Below are 23,567 nucleotides of genomic sequence, written 5' to 3'. Positions count from 1 at the left end.
TCACAATTGTAGAAATATGTAAGTTGACATCTGTTCCTGGAGTGTGTATGGGTGTGTGCACATGCATGTGTGTGAGACATTTAATTTACCAACAAAAGAGTATAGGGTACAGTAGCATGACTTGAGCAGGTGTTTTGATTACAAGTAGCTCAAGTAGAGCTTTCATTTGAAATGTTGTCTAAAAATTATCCAACCAGAGAAAATTGCTGTCTTGAGATTTCAAACAGATATTCATTTATTGCTACATTTGCTATGGAGCTGTCTAATTCAATAGAGCCCCCAATTCATTTCTCATGGTAACTTTACTGTACTGACATTTAAATCTGAGATTGGGATCTAGAGAGGCTTTCTGATTTCTCTCTTTTCTCCTATAATTAAGTTGTAGTGACTTAAATTTAAATCCAATTGCCCTGAGAAAGACTGAATAAAGCAATACAAAGTAAAATTCAGGATTGTTTATTTATCCTCTACTTGTCCCATCCTGGGGGACACAAAGCTATATGTCAGGCATCTGTCGATAAAGAGATTCTGCTCAGGTCACTGTCAAAAATGCTCCACCAGGAGACTCTGCCCAAACCCTTCCTTTCAGGAGTTCCCAAGCCTTCAATAATATAATTTATGAAGGGACTTCTATTCTTAATACCCTAATATTCCTGTCTTGGTCCATGAGGTAGAGAAGTTCATCATTTGGAAAGTGAGCATCCCTAGTTTTTTCTTTACTGACCCCAGAAATAGCACACCTGACTAGCATACCTGATGCAAGGGATCAAGAGAAGAAAATGAATCTGCTCTGTTCTACCTTGGACTCTCCTCTACTCCCAATAGTGGGATATTCCCTGCTTTAGGATGCCTCCACTCTGTTCATCTACCAGTGGCTGATTTGCATGAAGCAGGGATTGTGTGTGTGCTTAGCAGACCCACATTCTTCCTCAGGTGGCTTATTCCTCCATCTACATAAGAGGAGAAGGGATAGGGTAAGGCAAGAGGCATAGAAAGGCAGTTTGTTTCTATACATTTTAGCCAGATTCACCAAGCTTATCAGGAATAAAACCAATAAATGATGATTGCATCTAATTTTTAAATTTCAATTTCAATTTTAGAGGAATTAGATGTGTGATGCAAATTGTTCAATACTCAGGTGACTAAACATCCAACAACAGAAACTGAAAATTCTCTATATAATCGACAGTTCCTGGCAAAAGTACAGGAATATGGTAGTTTTCTATTAATGAACTGATTGATTTACTGATGTTGTAATAAAAAGTCCATGTTTAACTGTTTTTATCAAATGGGAAAACTAAATAACCATCACTTAGGTGATCTTATTTACAGAAATCTGTGAAGTGCTTCTGTCAATCCACTCTGGTCTTCTCTAAAAATTATATAAATATAGGATCCATGTACTCTCATTGCTACCATATAATTTTGCTGCTAAGAAGACAATACAATTTTTAATTGTCTATGTTTATTAAGAGAATTGTCCAGAAAAAAAAATGTAGATCTGTCTGCTAATCAAAACATTGCAGAATGTTTTAAAAACAGAGCAGGGGAAAATGCTCAGAAGATGAGAAAATAGGCAAGTCTTAATGTTGGAACTTGAGAACCAGTGATCTGTAGCTTACTTCTGATACCTTAGCCAAAATAACTGTAAACTTGTTTTCAGTGACTCTTAAAGGTCATTATCAAGGCGCTTAGTAGCGTAGTAAATTTAGAAATGTTTACCTGGAGTACATTCTGACCCTGCTTTTATATTTCCTCCTCATTCCCAAGTTGTTTTTCTCCTCTTCAGGAAGCTCCACAACCTGCCCTTAGGCACTTGAAAATTCCACATAGAGAAAAATAATTCACCTGTGACTCCACACTCTTTAGAATCCCACAAGCCAGATTAGAATTCCCTTCTATCTTTCTTGAGACTTTTTTGAATTTTGCATTCCCCTTCTCTGGCCTAGTTTCCCAATTATTTAACGTTTTTCCCCTTCCTCGGAACACTTCACATTTTATTTGCGTGTATGCTTCATTTAAGGATCTGTTTTTGAAAACCACCCTAAGACACTGAGCTGTAAAGACTGCATGTAATTTATGAATAGTATTTAAATAAAACAATGTCTCATTCTTATCTTTGTTCGAGAATTTAGCCCTTTCAGGATCAGAGTTTTAAGGCTGTATTGATCATGTGACTAATTATTATCCATTTGATCAGCAATGTTTTGTATGTGCTTTTAAGTTTTTCCCTTGATTTTAAAAAAATAAAGAGGTATAGGTTAAGAATATTTGTCTACTAATGAATCCTAATGGCTAATATGCCAGGTAAAGATTCCCATGTTTCCCCCCAATTCCAGCAACTCAATCAAACTGGCATTATTCACCCCACAGACTACTGGAGAGGACCTGGAATGAGTCATAGCACAGTGACTGATAACCCAATAATACTCAGAGCTCACTGTTCCTAGTTCTTCCGTGTTTGGTCATTTTGTTTTGACAAATGCCTGTACATAAAACTCAGAAAGAGATGTTACTTACCTTTAATTCAAAAAGGGGCAAAAAATGGGAGGGAGATTATTACTGGTCGTCTTTCAAATTTAACCAAGTGTTGAGAGCTCTGCTCCCTACATACAACTTTCATTACTAGATGAACTTATAGGAGGTACAAGGATTATAAAGTAGTGCTGTAACAAATACACCTGGGATTATTTAATGCAAGTCATGATAATTCATTGAAAAATTAAAAATCTGGAGGAAATACTTAACTAGATGGTATTGGGGAAATAACATAGGCTCTCTGTTTTCATAAAGTATTGGTGAGGTAAAGATTAAGAGTTAAATAGACAAAGGGCAATGAAAGGAAGGGAAAGGGAATGAGAATAGGAAAGGTAGTAGAATGAATAAGACATAACTTTCCTATGCTCATATATGAATATACTACCAATGTAACTCAACATCATGCACAGCCACAAGAATGGGATCCTAATTAGAATAAGTTATGCTCCATGTAAATATACACTCTACAGCCATGTAAACCTAAAAAGAACAAATACCAAAATTACAAAAAAAAAAAAAAAAAAACCAAATGTATAAAGTGTTACATGTAGGAACTGCCTGACACACAGTAATTGCTCTATAAGTGTTCGGTAAAATTGTGATTGTTACTACAGTATACATTTTCCAAATAGAGCTAATCCTCTTTTGAGCCAATTCTTATTTGAATATTTTTGTTAGTTCACTTTCTTCTATAAATATTGTGAAGGTTATCATCATAAGTTGAGTTCATAAGATGAGTTCATCTGTATAGTTAATGGAAAATGTAAAAAGAAAATTAGGAGAGAGAACAGAAAAAGGGTGGTTTCTCTGCTTGATGAGCATTTATAAGTCAATGAGTTAGCCCAACTTGCAGGACAGGGCTGTATTCTCACTTTATATTGTTGATTTTACCTCAGTTGCCTTTGCAGGGGGGGGAGAATGAAGAGTATCTTCCATACTTGGATTGGGCAGAGGGAAGGGCATTTATTTCTGAGCAAAAAGAATCTAAACTCAGAAGAATCCTTCACTTACATATCTAAACAAATTCAACTGGATTTGACTTCTATTATATTTATCATCTTAACTGTATTCCCTTGCATTCATTCTCTGAGAACTGTGAATTATTGGTAGAAATGGTTGAATTGTTAAAATGCAGGTAGAAGAGTCACCTAAGCATCACATTCCCCACAAAAGTCAAAACCACTGTTTTGTACCAGATGAAGTGAGATCAATAGAGGATAAGTTCCAAAATACTCCATCATAATTTACCTAACAACTAACTAGAACAAAAAGATGTATACTCTTCAAAAGAGAAGTATATTAGAACAAATAACCTACATAATTTACCTTGAACTTCCCTGACTCAAGAAATGTATAACAATGTAACTATTTCTAAATATTTACATTTATGGTCTACATAATAAATACAAATAGCTTGTATTGTTTCTATGCATCTTCATTTTTTAAACATGAATAAACAGCATTTAATATCTGTCATATTTTATACTAAGAAAATAAGCAATTGATCCTAGAAGCATTATAAAATTGGTAGCAGGCAAATAAGAATAAACACGTGTCTTATCACCATTATCATTTCATGACTTAATCATTGATTCAGTAGAGTAGTCTTCATTTACATGAAATGTAGGATGTAATGTGTGAATTTCCGACACTCAACTCACCAGCCCCTTCCCTTCCTTGTGTCATTTTGAAAGCAGTTCAGCCTTGAGGGAGGAAGGAGTACCTTCCCGAAAGCAGCATAAGTGATGCAAACAGGACAGATTATGTCCTACAGACATCCTCCACCTTCCACCCAAGGTTCTCTAGGTCACCAGATTCCTTCTGCCCTTTATTTCCTCCAATATAGCCTAGATTCCCAGATCCTTTCAAAGTTCAAGAGATGCCCAAACTTCTCTAATTTTTCAGTATAATAAAGGAATGGAAACTAATCAATTAAAGGTAAAATAAGGTTATTCTAAACTTTGACACGTGTGTTACAAGTTAATAGTGTAAGGGCAATAATCAATAGTTGAATTAAGGGTCCTCCAGACTATTCTAATGGGGTTGTTCCCAGTTAGGGGCAATTTCCCAATAAAGAATTTTTCCTCTCCTTAGAGGAATATTTCAACCAAACAGAGCTCAGAGGCTTAGACTCAAGTTAAGCTTCATCTTAGTAGAATGTCAAGCAATAACCAGAGAGGAGAAAAAAGTAGGTCCCTGGTGAAATGTAATCATACAGGCAGCTATTCACCTAACCTCTGACTATATACAGAGCTACGAGAAACCAATCTATCTATCTATCAATCTATGATAACAAGGAAACTACACATTAAAAATGAAACTACAAGTGGGATTTTTTTTCTTAGAAATTATTTACCATTCTTTCACCTATTCTTTCAAAAATGGTTTAATAATCTCAACACTATTTCTAGTTGAAGGCTAAGGGAACAAATAGTAAAAAGAAATAGATCTATCCTTGCCCTAGTATATTTTAGAGTTCACATGGGAGAGACAGCATCAGGTGATGACACACCGTGTAAGTACAATTTTCATAGGTACTGTCAATGGGAAGTACAAACAGTAAAGGAGAAAGCAATAAAGGATTTTGTTATGGTCAAAGACATAAGGGAAAACTTGAGTAAGCGGTGACTGGGTTGGGTTCAGATGTGAATGACTAGTGATGATCGTGATGAAGATGGTAGGTAAATGTATTCTAGGCAAAGGGAAATAGGTATGCAAAGGCCCTGTGATAGGAGTCACTGTGTAATATACAAGACATGGAGGTGTGGAGTGGTTAAAACACAGAAATTAAGAAGCTTCCTGAGATTAGAAGCTGAAGACAGAGGTAGGACTCTATGGCAGAGTTATTAGGCAGAACTTTAAGTCCTTATGAAGATTATATTCATTAATCACAGGATGCAATGGGAAGTCATTGAAAAATTTAAACTGAATATGGTATTTGTTCTGATTTTCATTTCAAAAATATAACTCTGGCTGCTGTGACATCTGTGTCCTTTATTTCAAAAAATTGCCAGTACATTTTTGGAAGAAATAAGGACATCATGGACTTAGAGACCTACATATTTTATGTGCAAGAATCTTCGGAGAAGGTGACTTCATGTGTTCTACTTATTTTTTACCCTTTGCACTCAGGGGATTTTAGGAATCTATTATTCAAATTCTTCCTGACATATATTTGAATCCTTGATATCATAACCTGACAAGCTGTCCTTAAATCTATTTGACCTTTCCAGGGGCAAGAGACTTAGAAAATCAACAACAACAACAAAGAAAACCCTTAGTATTCTATCTTTGGGTATATATAACCATGAGAAAGATCTTTAAAATTTATCCTATATCATTTCCACCAATGAGTCCCTACAGTATTATATTGTGATCAACTTGGGGTAAACTTCACATTTTGGTCATGTAGATAAAAGAGGTAGTGAAAGTCTTCTCAAGGCATCATAAAGACCACTGTAGAAGAGGAAAACAAGGCACTAGTAGTTTCTTTATGTTCTTAAAAATATGAAAGTAAATTCTTGAATTCTATCCTCTAATAGACAAATTTTATACATACATAGTATGATACAGTGTGTGTAAATACACACACACGTGTGTGTGTGTGTGTGTGTGTGTGTGTATATATATATATATATAAAACATTTTGGTTTTACTCTCAGTATGGCATAGTTTTCTCTATGTGTCTACTTTGTGTGTGTGTGTGTGTTTTGCTTGAGATCATATGCAAGGCCTCAGACATTCTAGGCATATGATCTACTACTGAGCCATATGCTCAACCACATGAATTTGAATTTAATGTATCTGTTCTTTATGTTTAAAGCGGTTTCCTTGTAGAAAACATAGGTATTTTTATTTTAATTTTATTGTAATAAGAACACTTAACATGAAGGTATCTGTGTTTTTTTTTTTAATTGGAGTATTGAGATTATTCACATTTAAAGTGAATAGTAATTTGCTTGGATTACTATCTACCTTACTTGCAAATTTTCAATTTGTTGTCCTATTGTTTGTAACTTTTTCCTTCCACTCTTTTACTGTCTTCCCTGGTTTAAAATTGAGCTCTAATATGATTTAATTTTGTCTCTTCTCCTAATATCTTCATTATACTTTAAAAAGTTTATTTAGTGGCTGCCTTAGGTTTGCAATATTCACTTATAACTAGTTTAGGTCAATTTTCAAATAACACTTTATGGGAGGGCAGGCTTCATGGGCACAGCTGGGACCTAGCACAGAGCATTCCCAGTTCTTCCTCTTTTCCCTTACAACATAGTATATACCTCATAGCCACGTCCCCCAGTGAACCACTTCCTCCAGCCACAGCCCACTTGCCTCCAGTTACCATTCAGTTAATCTCATCAGGGATCAATTCACTGATTAGTTTGTGACTCTAATCCAATCATTTATTCTCCAAACCTTCTTGCATTGTCTCACAGGTGAGGTTTTAAGGGACACTCACTTCCAAACCATAACAGTCCACTCCTAGTCTCCAAAAGCTCACAACCATCTCACAATGAAAAATAGATTTAGTCCATTCTCAAAAGTCCCCATAGTCTCACCAGTTTCAAGATTGCTCAAAGTTCAAGTCTAACGTCTTCTCCGAGGTTCAAGGCAATCTCACATTGTGAACTCCTGTAAAATGAAAAGCAATTTACAAGTGTCCAATATGTAATAGTACACAAAATTAGGGGTATAGAAAGAAGGGATAGGACCAAAGCAACACTGGAATCCAGCTGGGCAAATAAGTCTTGTAGCTCCAAATCTGGCATCTGTGGCACATGGCATCATTATGTTCTCTCCAAAGGGCTTGTGTAACTTGTGTAACTTGTGGCCTTGTTGGTTGCAGCCCAAGTGACCTTTCTGTTGACTTCTCTCTGCTCAATTCCTGCAGTTTTCCTAGGATGATGGTCCACATTACTGGCATTTCTTAATCTTGGTGGCCTCCACTGCAGCTTTGGCTTCCTCCTCACATCTCTCACTTTGACTTCTCAGGGGTTTCCCCCAAGGACTCTGACCCTTCTGCACTTTACTTGGCCTCCTAGGCCTTCTTCTGAAATCTTGGTGGAAGCCTCCATGAACCCTTAATTGCAGTATCCTGAATTCTTGCAGCATCATGTGGTTGAGGCCAAGGTCTCCTGCCTCTCCAGCAGTAGCCAAGCCTCCAAGGATCTTGGCTGCAGCACACGGTGTCTAGGTAGCTGAGCATATTGAAAAAACTTCTTGGGCTCCCCTGTGCAAGGATTCCCCACTGATCTCTTCTCAAGAGAATTTTCACTTTTACTCCCTTGAGTTTGAGATGGATATCTTGCCAGCTCCTGAGATGCCCTCAAGCCATCTTTCTTATTGTGACTAGGCAAAGTCTTTAGCATTTCTTTACTGGCAGTAATGTCTTTAACAACTGCAATTTCCTTAGCCCTAGGTTTACTCTTGCTTGTCCATGTTTTCCAAATATTTTTGCTCTGCATTTTGCTCCTGATTATCACAATAAATTTGGTTAAAAGCTGTCAACAATATCCATGCCACTGCCTGAATGTTCTGTTGTCTAGAATTTTCCTCCCCCAGATTAAGAAGTCCGTTGCTTTTAAAATCAGCCTAACAGAAAATCTTAGCACAAGGGCAAAATGCAGCTAACTTCTCAAATAGAACATAACAGGAATGGCCTCTAGTCCAATTACTGATAGTGTCCTCATTTTTCTCTAAACCCTCTGGAGTTATGTCCTCACTGTTCTTGGTCCTATTGGCATTCGGGTCTTCTGAGCTCCCACCAGAATCAGATATTAATCTCCACTTGCAACAATCCAAAGCATTTTCAGCATGCACTGCTTAAGACTCTCAGAGTTCCTCCAAGCAATTTCAAAAAGTTCCAAAAGCTTCTGAACCACATAATCAGGTTAGTCAGCAATAACCCCACTTCTTGGGGTGTTTGGTTTGGTCAGCTTTTTCACTGTCATGAATTAAAGACCTGACCAGAACAATTGTAGAGGAGGAAATGTTTATTTAAGGGCTAATGGTTTCAGAGGTCACAGTCCATACAAAGCCAGTTCCATCACGGTGAAAGAGTATAGCAGAGGGAAGCAACTCACATGATGATCAGAAGGAAGAGAGATGTCCTTCCAACACACACACCTTTTAAAAATTTGACTCAGGAAGTCTTTACTTCTACTTTACTTTTGAAAAGTAATATTTTTGTTTGCTGATATTTTCCTTGCAACACTTTAAATATTTCTCTCTCCATTCTTCTTGATTTTGTGGTTTCTGAAGGCAAAATTCCCCTTGAGTAAGGTTTTTTGCTTTCTCCCTTGGCTTCTTTCAAAATTCTTTGTTTTTGATTTTCTAAAGAAGTGACTAAGTGAGGATTTCTTTGGATCTGTTTTGTTTAGTGTTCTCTGAATTTCTTGGATCTATAGTTTGATGACAATTGTTAGTTTCAGAAAATTCTCAGTCATTACTTCAAATATTTCTTCTGTTCCTTTCTCAATTGTTTCTCCCTCTGGCATTCCTCTTGTAATGTTCCAAGTTCTTGAATATGCTATTCCACTTTTTTTTTTTTCATTCTCTTTATTCTTTTAGGTTTGAAAAGCTTCTAGTAACATATCTTCAAGCCCACGGATGCTTCCCTTAACTGTGTCCAGTCTACCTATGAGCCCATCAAAGTCATTCATCATTTGTTTCATTTTCTTTTTCCTTTCATCTCTGCATGCTCTATTTTGTTCATTTGGTTTCCAATGTTTAACATTTCTTTTTTGTTCCTTCTTAGAATTTTTTTCTCTCCCAACATTAGCCATCTGTTCTTACTTGTTGTCCACATTTTCCCATTATAGCCCTTAGCATATAATCACAGATATTTTAAATTCCTAGGCTGATCATTCTGAAATCTCTACTATATATGAATTTTATTCTGATGCCAGGTGTCTTTCCAAAACTGTATTTGCTTTAGCTGTAGATATTAGAGGCTAACATGGCCTTGAGCATCCTTTTCTTTCCCTCTATTTTCTTTAGGCTTCTCTAGAGGCATTAATTCTGGATATTTGTTTTTTAAAATAATCAAATAACAGTTACTCAAAAGGTGAAACACAACATTTGAATTCTTTACTACTAAAGGAGAAATGAGTCTCATACTTTTTAGTACACACAATTTGTTTGTTTCTAAGGTACAGACTTTCAAGCATGAAGTAAGGAAAAGACATTTAAAAATTTTTAAAAATCCATTTATGTTTTACCATTGCTATTTTATGTATTAAAATTTCTCATCCTCCCCTTACCCTCCAGAGATGTAAATAAGACTGGATAGTGAAATTTGACCTTTCTCTATGTATTGCCAGAATTCCCTAGCAAATCCATCAATTCCATAGTTTATGCTACTAAAAGTATCTGGTGAAGAATTCTCAACAGCAACAAGATAAATGATTTGACTCTAATTAGATAACCAATTATAGCTTCTATGAAAAGTTTACATTCTGGTTGAGAAAACCTAATAGTGCTATTTAGGAATATAAGTTAATAGGCATTTTATATATATATGAAAAATGAAACCCTATTCATCTGAACCTGACACAGAAGCAAAAGACCCCCTTTCTCACTTATTAAGCCATCAGTGAAATAATTCCCTTTGCATTCCAAGACACAGCATGGAAAACACTAGTGACTTTCAAGCAAACTTAAAGAACAGAGAGATGATTGCTTCTCACTGAGAAGTCACCAGGGCTCTTCTGTGTTTAATGCAGACCAACTGCCCTTCTAGGAAAATGGCTTTTTTATTACTATATTAACTTTTAGATCACTTTTCCTAGTGTCTCTAGTACTAAGAATGAAATGCATTCTCACCTGTGAGTTAAAGTTTTCTGGAATCTATGCAAACATACAAATTAGAGGAAAAAATATTATCTTGATTTCCTGTTATCTTGGAATTAGTGACAGAGAATTTTCCCAACCTTTACACAATTCATTTCTAGCCAATAGTTTGTTAACCTGACTTCCTTGAACAGCTCCAATTATAAAGAACTTCATTCCTTATCAGGCAGCCTGTTTCCTTTGAACAAATTTTATGTTGGATCTGATATTTTTCATTCTAACTTTTATTCAGCATTCATCTTTCATTTGGTTTCTCTCCTAGTATCCTATATGATAGCCTTTTAAAAGGCTACATTTGTTATTCTGAACACTAGCACAATGAATCTCCTTTTCAAGGCAAGAACCCCAGTTCCCCTCATACCTCATATGTCATCCTGTTCCCTCTTGAACTGTGGCACTCAGAACTGGATCTGAAGATATGTGATATCAGTGGGTGAATTTGAGATGACCAATCCTATGCTCCACTTCTTTTTCTGTATTTGAAATTGACTTAAAGCCTGATCTTCCCCTTGGCCACATTACAACCCATGGCAGATGGGTAAGGAAATTACAACAGGAATGAATATGAGAATCTGCCTTATTTGGGATCCTCATTTCTTTCTATCGCATGATTTTTGTCATGTACATTTGTATTCTTCTGTCTTGTCAAGGCTACCTTTTGTGTGTCTTGTCCCAACAGGAACCTGATCTTCTCTGAAGAAAGTGGATTAGTGTTCAGTTAATTAGAAAAGTTAATCTCAGGCTTAGCTGGCACTGTTTTCCTGTCAGCACCAACCACAGAGCTGTGCACACTTAGGTACTTTATAAATTGCTTTAAATAGACACATTTACCTCCCTGGTATGCAAATGTACCAAGAAAGCATTTAAAAGATGGCTGAAGAGGCCATATTCCATTTTTAGAAAGTCCCAATTTACCTCTATTTGGGAATAGTATGCAGAAAAAATAGGACATCTCTAAACCAATGCTACTAAAATGTGATTGCTGAACAGACATATGAGAAACATTTGGGAATTTAGTGAGTGAAGACCTGAGGTCCTGCTTCAGAGCTACTAGATCAGATTGTTAGAGGATAAGACACAGACTTGTCTCCAGGAAATCCTTTTTCGGGATATAATGAGACGCATGCTTCTCAACCATGGTTCAGTCTCCTTCTGTGTCCCCTCATGGGACTGTGGCTTGCTGATGACTTGGCATCAAGTGACTAACCGGAAAAAAAGAGCATACTGTCTATATCATTTACATGCTCACAGTACTCACCATCTTCACATATCTGGTTTATTAGCCTTACCTCCTATTTACTGTTCAAGAATCTCTCCTAATCACATCCAAAGATTAATTTGCCTTCACACTTGTGTTCTTAACATCATTCAATCTCAGCAATTCAGGCCAACTGTATCCATCTGCATCTTTCAGGATTATATTCATCTTTTAAAATAAAATTTAATAACCCACTTCCTTCTTGTCACTTTCCTGACACACCTAGAAATAAATCTTACATCATATCATTCACACATTTCTGTAATATCTGCCACATTTCTGTTAGGTATAAAATTAAATGTTCTTAGAAAATGGAAGCTGAGGTAAAAATTTATAGGCTAATTAATTACAGGGTATAATTACAGGCAGAATGAGGGGAAAGAGATAGAAAGGACTGTAGGTGAGGGAAACTCCAAGTGGTGAATTCCTGAAATGGGTACTACTTGGTATCAAGTACAACTACATGGTTATTCTTGAGCAATTATCCTCACAGAGTCCATGAGGATGACTGCTTCTGTCCAGAGTGAAGAGGGGAGAAACAATTATCCTCTGACTTCTATCTCCCAGGGACCAAAAATTTGCTTGGGAACTCGTTCATTCTCCCCCTCTTCTCAATTGTGCTTGAACAATACTTCCCACAGCCTGAGATGCTGAGCGGAGAGTGGTGAGCACAAGGAGCCAAGCATTGTCAGCTTTGTATAAGGCCCATTCATAGTTGGCCAACTGCAGGGAAATTTGGATACAGGTGGATAAAGGCCCCAGAAAGAAGTCATGATGAAGGGATTTAAGTTGTGTCTAAGAGTATCTGCCACAAATAATGGATATCCATGACTTATCTGCCCATTAAGGTTGTGTGGCCCACAGCTACTAGTGTTTACTTCAAACATCATTGATTCTTTATAAATGTTCTGCAGAAATACAAGATTAAATTAATATTAAATGCAATGTTTGCTCAGTATATTGCATCATAATTAATAAATCCTCCTTTTTACTCCAAATATTTGCGGTCTAGAAGTTTAATCTTTGAGGCAGGATTGTTTGGCTGTGTTTTTTTTTCCACTGTGCATCCTAAAGAGCTAGAATAGTACTTGGTATATACCTGGGATTCAAAAAATATTTGCTGGATGATTGAAGCATATCAAATTCCAAAGCAAGTACAGAAAAAAATAATAATGAAATCACATGAACTTGAGCATAATCAAGATGGAAGTCACCAAGATTGATTATTAGAAAAGATGGAGGATGCATCTGTGGCCCTGTCAGTTGTCCCCAGTAGTAAAACAGAGTAAATGTAGAGTAGTGGAATTCATTGGAAGTTCCTAGTTTGAATGTGCAGGACTCTTAATCACACTTGAGTCCTAGTCTTCTCATATCCCATATCTGTGAAAGAGATTAAATATCACAAATTTTATTTCATGTCATTGTTAATATAGAAATTAAAATATGATTCCAAAGCATACTGAACATCAACATCCAGCTGGCAGAAATAAGAGGAAAGAAAATAGAAGATAACAGAAAGATTTTTGAGCATGTGAAACATATCTGCCTTTATTTCTTTGGCTCAAACACAGTCACACAACCACATTGAACAGCAAGGGCAGCTGAAGAATAAAGTTGAACTATTATTACTGTGTGTGCTCGTCAGATTTTCATCACTGTGACCAAATACCTGAGAAAAATAACTCAAAGGTGAAAGGATTTACTGGTGTTCATGATTTTAGACGTCTTAGGCCATAGCAACCTGGTCCATTGTTGCTGGGCCTGTGTGATGTAGAACACCACGGTGGAAGGTCAGAGTAGGGTAAGCTGTTCACCTTCTGGTGATGGGGAAGCCAGGGGTGGAGGGGAGAGTTTCAGGAAGAATATGTACCCTCCTCCCAGGGATTTTCCCAAGGACCTACTCCCTTCAACTAGGTTCCAGTTCCTACAGCTTCCACCCCCTCCCAGTAGTCCCATCAGCTATGAATCCATCAATGGACTCATCCATTGAGGAAGTTAGAACGCTCTTATTTAATTACTTTCCCAAAGCCCCGTCTCTAAACATTGTTGCAGATATGCCTAAGTCTTCAACATATGAGCCTTTGGGGGACATTTCATATCCATACCATAATACTGTGCACCCAGAAGAAAAAGAATAATGCCTCGTGGGTGGATAATTAGCTCATTTCTGCCACCAGAATCGAAGAATATAATTTACATTGCAGACCTCTTCCTGTATGTCCCATTCGTGTAGACATTGTGCCCAGACATTTCATGTGATTTCTGATACAAAGATATTTGGTTGGAGGAAGGCTTTTCCTCCATTAGTGTGGTGTTAGGATTTAGTATAAAGTGTGCTGATCCTTTTCAGATTTGGTCAGAAATGTAAGAGAAGAAAGAATAATAGTTTCTTTGATTCTAGGATCCACTTTAAGAATTTTCTTAGACATAATATACATTCCCAGTCATTTTCATTAAGTGAACAATTGGGAGCTGACCACAGTGTCCTTTTCTGATGCTGGGGTGACCTGTCTGATTCTACAGAAGGAAATGATCACTGGTGCAATCAATTCCTACAACGCAGACCTTAATTCATATCCAGTGAATGCTTTGATATATTTACAACATTTTATTTTTCAAGTGTATGATAATAACAACTGTTTCCATTTTAGCACAGCAACTGGTTGTTCCAGCTAGGTTTAGTATAAAAATTGCAAATTATTTCATGTTTACGTTTGGTTAAGGAAAGTAAAAAATCTATGAATGAAGTGAAATTGAGCTTTTCTACTTACTCATATTTAATTAAATCAAGTCACAATTTCATTTTGCAGCAGGTGAAATGATTCATAAATAATTATTTTCCCGATATTCAACATATAGATCCCAAACAATCACACCAACATTTACTATTAAGTGTTTTATATTAGAAAATCTAAATAATTTTAGAGGTATTTTTAAATCAACGAATGCCATATACAGAATGATTGAAAATTCATAATATATATAGTATCCTGTGAATAAAATGAAAATTCAATTAATAATCAATTTTAGTTTTGAGAATTTAGCTTCCTAAGATAGGTATTTTTTAAAATTTATATATGACAGCAGCATGCATTGAAATTCTTATTACACATATAGAGCACAATAGTTCATATCTACGGTTAAATACAAAGTATATTCATACCAATTTGTGTCTTCATACCTGTACTTTGGATAATAATGATCATCACATTCCACCATTATTAATAACCCCATGTTCCCTCCCTTCTTCTCCCTACACAGAGTTCATTTATTCCTCCCATGCTCTGACTCCATATCCCACTATGGATCAGCCTCCTTATATCAAGAAAAACATTTAGCATTTGTTCTTTTGGGATTGGCTAACTTCACTTAGTATTAGCTTTTCTAACTCCATCCATTTACCTGCAAATGCCATGATTTTATTCTCTTTTATTGCTAAGTAATATTCCATTGTGTATATATATATATACCATATTTTTTATCCCTTCATCTAGTGAAGGAAATTGGTTCCACAGTTTAGCTATTGTGAATTGTGCTGCTATAAACATTGATGTGGCTGTGTCCCTATAGTAGGCTGTTTTTAAGTCCTTTGGGAATAGACTGAGGAGAGGCACAGCTGGGTCAAATGGTGAACCAATTTGCAGTCCCACCAGCAGTGTATGAGTATACCTTTTTCCTCACATCCTTGCCAACACTTATTGTTGTTTGTCTTTATAATAGCTGCCATTCTGACTGGAGTGAGATGAAATCTTACAGTGGTTTTGATTTGCATTTCTCCAATTGCTAGTGATGATTAAATTAAATTAAAATCAAGATGAGTAAAATCAAGATAATAAATTAAATTAAAATCAAGAATCAATAAATTGGATGGATTCAAACTAAAAAAGTTTCTTCTAAGCAAAAGAAACAATATGTGAGATGAATAAAGAGCCTACATCTTGGGAGCAAATCTTTACCCATCACACATCAGATAGAGCGCTAGTCTCTAGGGTATATAAAGAATTCAAAAAGCTAAGCACCTAATAATAATAATAATAATAATAATAATAATAATAACCCAATCAATAAATGGGCCAAGGACCTGAACAGACACTTCTCAGAAGCTGATGTGCAATCAATCAACAAATATATATAAGAAGATAGGTATTTTTTAAAGCTTTGAAATTCTTAGATCATGAATGATATATGCTATTATTTAGGTGTGGTGTCCCCCAAAAGCTCATGTGTGAGACAAAGCAAGGTTTGGGTTATAGCCTTAACCTAATCAGTGAATTAATCTCTGATGGAATTAACTGAATGGTAACTGGAGGCAGGTGGGGTGTGATTGGAGAAAGTGGTTCATTGGGTATGTGGCCACGGTGTATATATTTTGTATCTGGAGAGTGGAATCTGTCTCTCTCTGCTATCTGATCACCATGTGAGCTGTTTTCCTCTGCCACACTCTTCCTCCATGATATTTGGCCCCACCTTGAGCCCTGAGGAATGGAGCCAGCCTTCTATGGACTAAGACCTCTGAAACCATGAGCCCTCAAATAAACTTTTCCTCCTCTACAATTGTTCTGGTTGGGTCCTTTAGTCACAGAAACAAAATGCTCAAACAATATGTATGGTAAGTTTAAGACCAATTTTCTTAAAAGGAGGCCTCTTGCTTTTTCTATACATCTCTTCAAAACTTGTCATTGGAAATTCCACTTATTATTTAGTTCACAGATGACTCCTGTGATTTATAGCTCTGTAACATGAATATCCTTAGAGGCCTTACTCACATAGATGCACATTTTAAATTCAAACCCACATTCTTCTGAGGTACTATGTTCTCCTTTAGAAGAATAGGTGGAAAAAATCCATATAATATTTCAATAATAGAATGTGTGTGTGTGTGTGTGTGTTTGTGTGTGTGTGTGTAGGGTAGGGGGAGAGAACGAACCACTGGGTGGGGGGAGAGAACGAACCACTCACCTTCTTTCAAGGATTTCTTCTTTCTCTCTCACAGACTCCTCTCACCATAACATCTGTCCCTCCTCAATCAGCTGAACTCATATTAAAATTAAAAAAAAATAAATAAATCTATGGCTAGATTTGTCCAGACAGAAGAAGGAAGTCCCCTGATACCTTACAAAGGGAAGCATTCTAACTCTTACTTGTCTTCACTGTTAGGCCACCAATAAATTCCATTACCTTTAGCATCAGCCACACAGACATGGTAACAAAGGAACATCTAATACAGAAATTTAAAAATGGCATGAAAGAACTCAAAAATGACATATAAGGAATGCAAGCAAGTCTACCTTTATATTTTCTTCTCATTTGCTTCATGTATTTATTGTCTGCAAATTTTGATGTTGTTAACCTCTATACCACATGTTGTGAAATTAGCAGCCAGAATATGGACATGTCATATACTTTTTTTTTTTTTTTAAAGAGTACTTAGTGTATACTCAGGAGTCATTAAATGAAGCAGTTGTTAAACTGAGTACATTTTTTTTTCATGATTGTTTTATAAACCTTTGGGTGGTTAGTTTTTTCTATTGCAGAACTACTACCTAAGATATGTATTCTTATAATATTCACAGGATGATAAGTATGGTTGACAATTAGTTTATACTGATTCATTATAAAATTTGAAAGATATTTTCCTTTGTTTAATAATCATTTAAAAATATGAGAAAAGGTAATTTACCTGGAACACTTCCTCCATATCAAAGCACATTGTAGCCAGCTTGAAGAGATGGAGTCCTTTCAGCTGCAAATACTTTCACTTTAGAAAAAGTGTCTGTGCTATGAAGAAATCATCCTTATAACACTGCTGCTAGCTTTCATTCCCTACAGCATCAACATCAGGAACAGATTCTGTTTGTATTTCCCTACATCTTTTTATGTGTTTTCAGGAGAAAGATAAAAATTTATCTTGTGAAGCCTGTTTTATTTCAGGTGCTAGCAAAAAGTAAATGCAATCATTTTCAGTACAGGCATTTTTCATTAAATTTGGAATAGAAAACATATGAACACTTCCCAAAAAAGGCATGAACAAAAAAGTATCCAATACTTAATGTCATAACTGGAGGTCATCATTAGAGGTAAAAAGTTCTGATTAAAAATAAATTACTGTAATTCATCTAATATTCACAAACACTTATAAAATTATTATTACAACTCAGGCACTGTAAATCAGACACTATATTAGAATTTGAAGATTTATTCCTGCATTCAAGGAGATGAAAGTATAGTGGGAAAAGCAAAAAGGCAAGAAAATAAATTATAGATCAGGGTGTTTGTAAGAATGGAGATGCATCCAAAACACATGGAAAGAGAACAGAGGACAAGCATACAGCCTGCCTTGAGACCAAAATTCAAAAGAGGAACAAGTGATCATAAGTTTCAGGATATCTGAAGCTGGACAAATCCATGTAGATGTTAGAGAGACTGTTCTAGGCAGTTGGAAATACAAGTATAAAAGGAAGAGAGATCAAGATATGTGTAAGGAACAAAGGCTGCTCAGCTTCACTAGAATTATAAAGTGCAACATGGGGCTTGGTAGCGCTACAGATTAAAGCTGGAAAGAATGTCAATGGCACCAATGAAGAGGCTTGCAAAAGATAGCTCCCCTAGATAAGTTCTTGAAGAACTGTGAGTATAGAAATCACATAGTGAGTAAGTGTGCATATGTGCTATAAAAAACATCACCTTGGATGCATCGAAGAGGACAGGCAGGGTGTTTGTAAAGGTGGCAAGACAATAAGCAGGGTGAATCAATTTGAAGTGATTACAGTTTCCAGAGGTAGGAGTGTAGACATGTTTGAATCAAAAGTGCTTGGTAATTTCACAGATATGGGTAGAAAATAAAAGTAAAGAAATGACATGGTCCTTAGGTTTAAATGTGTGCTTCCCTCACCTACATTTCCCTTTCCTCACTTTCTTGGTATGTGTTTCTTTCAGGGGTGTATCTTTCCTCTGCTCTTCTCTATCTATAGCCCAAGGGTGAGGGAGGGGGGGATATGTAGTGAAGGACTGAATTTTAACTTTATAATTCAAGTTCAGTTAAGGCTGAGTCTGATGTTTTTTATAAGTATTTATTTTTTTAAGTATTTATCTTAAAAGGTATAATTTTTAATACCTCAGACCCAATCTTCTTGATGTAGTTAAAGGGGATATCACATACTCATGACATGTTGAGATAATTCAAAGAAACACATCATACGTGGGGGCCTAACAAATGACAGGCATGCTATATGTGATAGTTTTATTATAATAACTGTTACAAATACTACTAGGCAAGTCAAATAATTAGGAAAACTTCAGTTTACTATACTTGGGAATAGTTTAAACTGGCACTCTTAAGAGAAAACACCCTTTCATTTTCATTTTGAGATTAACATTGGTTTAGACTTGCTCAAAATGAGTGACATATTATACTTCTCCGACAGTGAAAACACTTGTAAAAACAAAACTGTAATAGGTTAATTCAAACCAGTTTTCTATTTCCCAAGAGTACTTTTATTATGTTTTTATTTCTCATAATGATATGGTTATAGAAAGAACAATCTGAGTGTTAACCAAATTAATGGTACTAATAAAAATTGTTAATTTGATGATGCGCTGATTTTATTATTAATGGTTTTTAATAAAACACTCTCAAATAGATGGTAACAAACAGCTCATAATTTTATAAAACTAATGTAAATTTCATAAAAAATACTATCATTTCTCTTGATTTCAATACAGCTGATGTTCTTTTGCTCAATAAAATAGTTATATGGAATTCATATTTCCTACATGTTTTGACATGCAACAAAGAAAGTATTGATTCCTTGTCTACAGCAATTCATATGAATGAATGTCAAGAAAGCCTAAAATTCCTTGTTTTTATTGCACTTCTTACATGAAGAAGAATACTTCTCATATGAAATGCAGAAAATATGCATTAATAAGTAGTAAAGAAAGTCTTAAAAATGAGGATATTAAAGAGAATAGTCTGATGGACTAAAATGTAATCTCTGAGCAGTACAAATAGTGTCTGGTAAATTACTGAAGTCCCAGGAAGTTTAGATACATGATAGCAGAGTCACTGCTAAAAATCTCTAAGAAAAAGGAAGAACAAGAAAATTTCCATATTTTAAAAAATGGACAATGTAATAGAAATTTTTTCAGTATGAATTGAAATAAAAAACAAATTCTTTCTACAAAGTCATAATCAAAGGATGCTTTATTTAGTTCTTCAAAGAGAAACTTGCATGGATTCACTAAGGTCAAGGCATTACCTACTGGTCCTTTTTCTGACCTTGTTTAAAATAAGACAGAAACTAATGATTCAGAGAATTTTAACAATATTGCTTCACATAATTTCAAAATTTGAACATGAAATAAAAAAAATATCTTGCTATAGCTTTCAGAATAACATGAAACATTATATTCTTTGCAAGAATGCAGTTTGGATTGTTTATGTTGGTTTTAATAATAATAAGGATAATGAGTATTTATTAGCAAATAGAGAATCTGTTTCTGAATCTATTTCATTGAATAGTTTATTCTTTAAATTTTTTATCTAAGTGACTTACAAAATATTTATTACTCTCCTAAATATAGAGTAGCTTATGATTAAAAACCATAGTTCCTATCCTCACCTCAATCACACACCTCAGAAGCATGCAATTTTGTTTTTTCATCTTCATTTTCTAAATAATCTATCCACATTGCCATTAGTTGCCCCCATTCTTTTAAATGGTATGCCCATATTTACCATTTGTTGATGTACCAATTTATACATTAATTTATTTCATGTAATTTTATGGCTTTAGATATTTAGCTTATATAAAAATCTGCTTCATTCTTACCTCTTCTCACTAAAGTTACAGTGCCACATTTTATATCTTAAAAAAATAAAACAGGTATTGATAGATCAAATCCTATTGGGCAAATCAAGCTTGCTACCAGCTTTTGTAAGGATATATTTTTTTAATACAGCCTTAGCCACCTATTTGTGGCTGTATCTGTGCTACAATGGTTGATCTCTGTAGTGTAATAGAGGCCATATTACCAACAAAGTCTAAAATAGTTACTACCTGATTTAAACGTCTGTTTTAGTTTATTGTTTGCTTATCAACTATAGATAGCATTACTGAGTCCCTTTATTGCTAGACAAGTAAATACTATTCATAATCTCTCCACACCCCCGTCCTCCTTCTACCTACCAACAGAAAGAACCGTTAATGTTTCAAAATTTGAGCAACAACATAGTATATTAAATTATAAGCAAAAGTATAAAATAAATACCTGTGACTACATATTACTATGATTAAAAACTAAATGATACAGAAGAGATAAATGTTCCATAACAGGATTCTAAACAATTTATAGGGGAGGTGCTCCCTCAAGAAGTTAGAACATAACCCCTCACCCCTCAGTGTGGCCTTTGCTTACTGACTGGCTTCCACATAGTTCAGTAGAGAAAAGAGGAAAATATAATAACTCTGCAGCAGAGGAACATGGAAACACTGCCTAATGAGAGGAGTAGGGCCAACAGCTTCAGTGGTGAGTCCTGTTCCTTCACCATGTTGTGGAGCATGGCACTTTAGCTCTTTGGACTTCCTGCCCAGATCCACATAACCTCAGGAGAAAAAGATCACCTCAACTCAAATTGAAGGCCATTCTACAAATTACCTGACCAATAATCCCCAAAAGGGAAAAACAAATGAAATATGAAAAAAGTATGGGGTTTGGTTAATATCACGTCAATATTGGTTAATATCATGTCAATTGACAAATTGTGACAAATGTATTAAATTGACTTATGATATTAATAATAGGGGAAAAGCTACAGAGTGTTATAGGGATGTTATACTCCTTCTGCAACATTTCTGTAATTTTTAAATTAAATTAATTTTTAGCAATAGAAAAAACACAAAAAAACATTATATAATAATGGGTTGCCTAGATACATGTACAAATTTGTCATTGTATGAAACATATCTCCTGACACATTTTTTCACTTTTTTATGGTGAAAACATTCAAAATTCTTTGTCTTTTTTTTTTTTACACAGTACACAATTGGTGTCTATAATCACCCTATTATAGAAGAGCACACTAGAAGTTCTTGATCACCCTTTCCTTTTCCTTCTCTCCCCACACTTTCCTGAACCTCTGGTAATTACCATTCTACTCTCAATTTCAATTTAGATGTCTGTAAATTTAAATTCTAAACTGTTTATTGGGGGGAGAAAAAAAAGCTTTCTGCCTTTCTCTCTCCCTTGGGATATGTGCCTTAGGATCTCTGGGCTAACGTGTAGGATGTTTAGTAACCCTAAAGCCACCATGCTGGAAGCATCATATGGACAGACTGTACAGAGACAGAAATGCCTGAGGAGACCCAGCTGTTCAGTCCAGATGTTTGAGCCTTCCCAATCCCAGGCATGTGAGAATGAACTTCCAAATGACTCCAGTCCCAGTCTTTGTACAGCCCCAGTTTACACAACAAAGAACAGAGATGAGAGGAGCCCTGCCCAAACTGCAGATTTGTGAGTAAATTAAATGTTGCTGTTGTTTGAAGTCATTAAAGATTTTAAACATTTTTTTGCATTGAAAAACAAAAATCATGTATATTTATGACGTACAATATAAAAATTTGATATATGTGTATATTGGGGAATGACTAAATCAAACTAATTAACATTTCCAATGTGGCTTTTCATGCAGCATTAGATTCTCAGAATATTGCTATGTATTATGATTTTACAAAGAGATTTTATAATTATCACTCATTTTTCTCAATATTTGTCAGGCTCTTTTAGTTTGAACCCATCTCCCATAATATAGAATTTTTTTTTCTATTTTTATAATAATTTCTTCCCCATTCTTTTTTGTCTTCCTGTCTTAGAATTCCAGTTCAATGCTGAGTACCTTAAATGGATACTGCATAAATAACTGCTATGTTTACTCTCAGATTTTTCATAATTATGTTTTTTAATATATATTTGAAGTATATCATCGAGGAATGTTTTCTATTATTAATTTGACAGTATTTCAAATTTTAAATATTTTCCTTTGCTCCTTAATTTGTTATGAATTATTTGTATGCACATATAGTGTGTGTAGGTACATATAGTATATAGTATGCATATATTTTATATCAAAGACACACATAAATCATTCTAAGGATAAATTTTGCTACTTATTTCATGACCTTTATTTCCTTTCATATTTCAACGTGATGTAATAAAATAGCTGACCTATTCCACTCTGTTCAAAAATGGGTTTTATTAAGTGGTAGATTTGCCAAACTGTGACTAGGGATGGATGTTAGTCACTGGGGCTGGAGTTTCCTAAATGGCAAAATATACTAATCGTATTTAATTAGAGAATAATTTTTCTTTGAAAAATTGCTTTGTTCCATTTTCTTGGGTAGTTATTGCCTGGGTTCTGCATCAGGGATGGAGGAGGATTGTTACACCTACAGGAATTCAATCATTCTTTCTCTTTCAGACCCATTTCTCACTCCAGTCCTTTATGGCCATGTACTCTTTTGTCAGGGGCAGCTTTGCTCTCTCCTTGGTTGGTTGCAGCCCCCTCTGGGCTTCATCAGTACATTTGATTTTTATCTTCAAAGTTCTGCTCTGCTGACACCTCACTTTCTGTTATGTTTGTAGTTGTATAATTATATCATCTTTATGCATTTAATATCATTTTAATGGGTATCAGTAGATAGGAGATAAAACTCTGAATTAAAAGTTGAAAACTTTGTTAATGATCCAAGAAAGAATATTAACTAAATGCAATTCAAATGTTCACAGTACATGAAATTGAAAGGGAGAGGTAAAGAATAGAATTCTCAAGGCTGAAATGGTTGCTGAATATTATTATTATGCTATCATTATTGCAATTACTATTTTCATCATCATCATCATCATTAGTATTGCAGGTGCTCTA

This window comes from Marmota marmota, unplaced genomic scaffold (assembly GCF_001458135.2).
Source record: "Marmota marmota marmota unplaced genomic scaffold, marMar, whole genome shotgun sequence".
Taxonomy (NCBI): Eukaryota; Metazoa; Chordata; class Mammalia; order Rodentia; family Sciuridae; genus Marmota; species Marmota marmota.
This window is presented reverse-complemented; position numbering follows the sequence as displayed.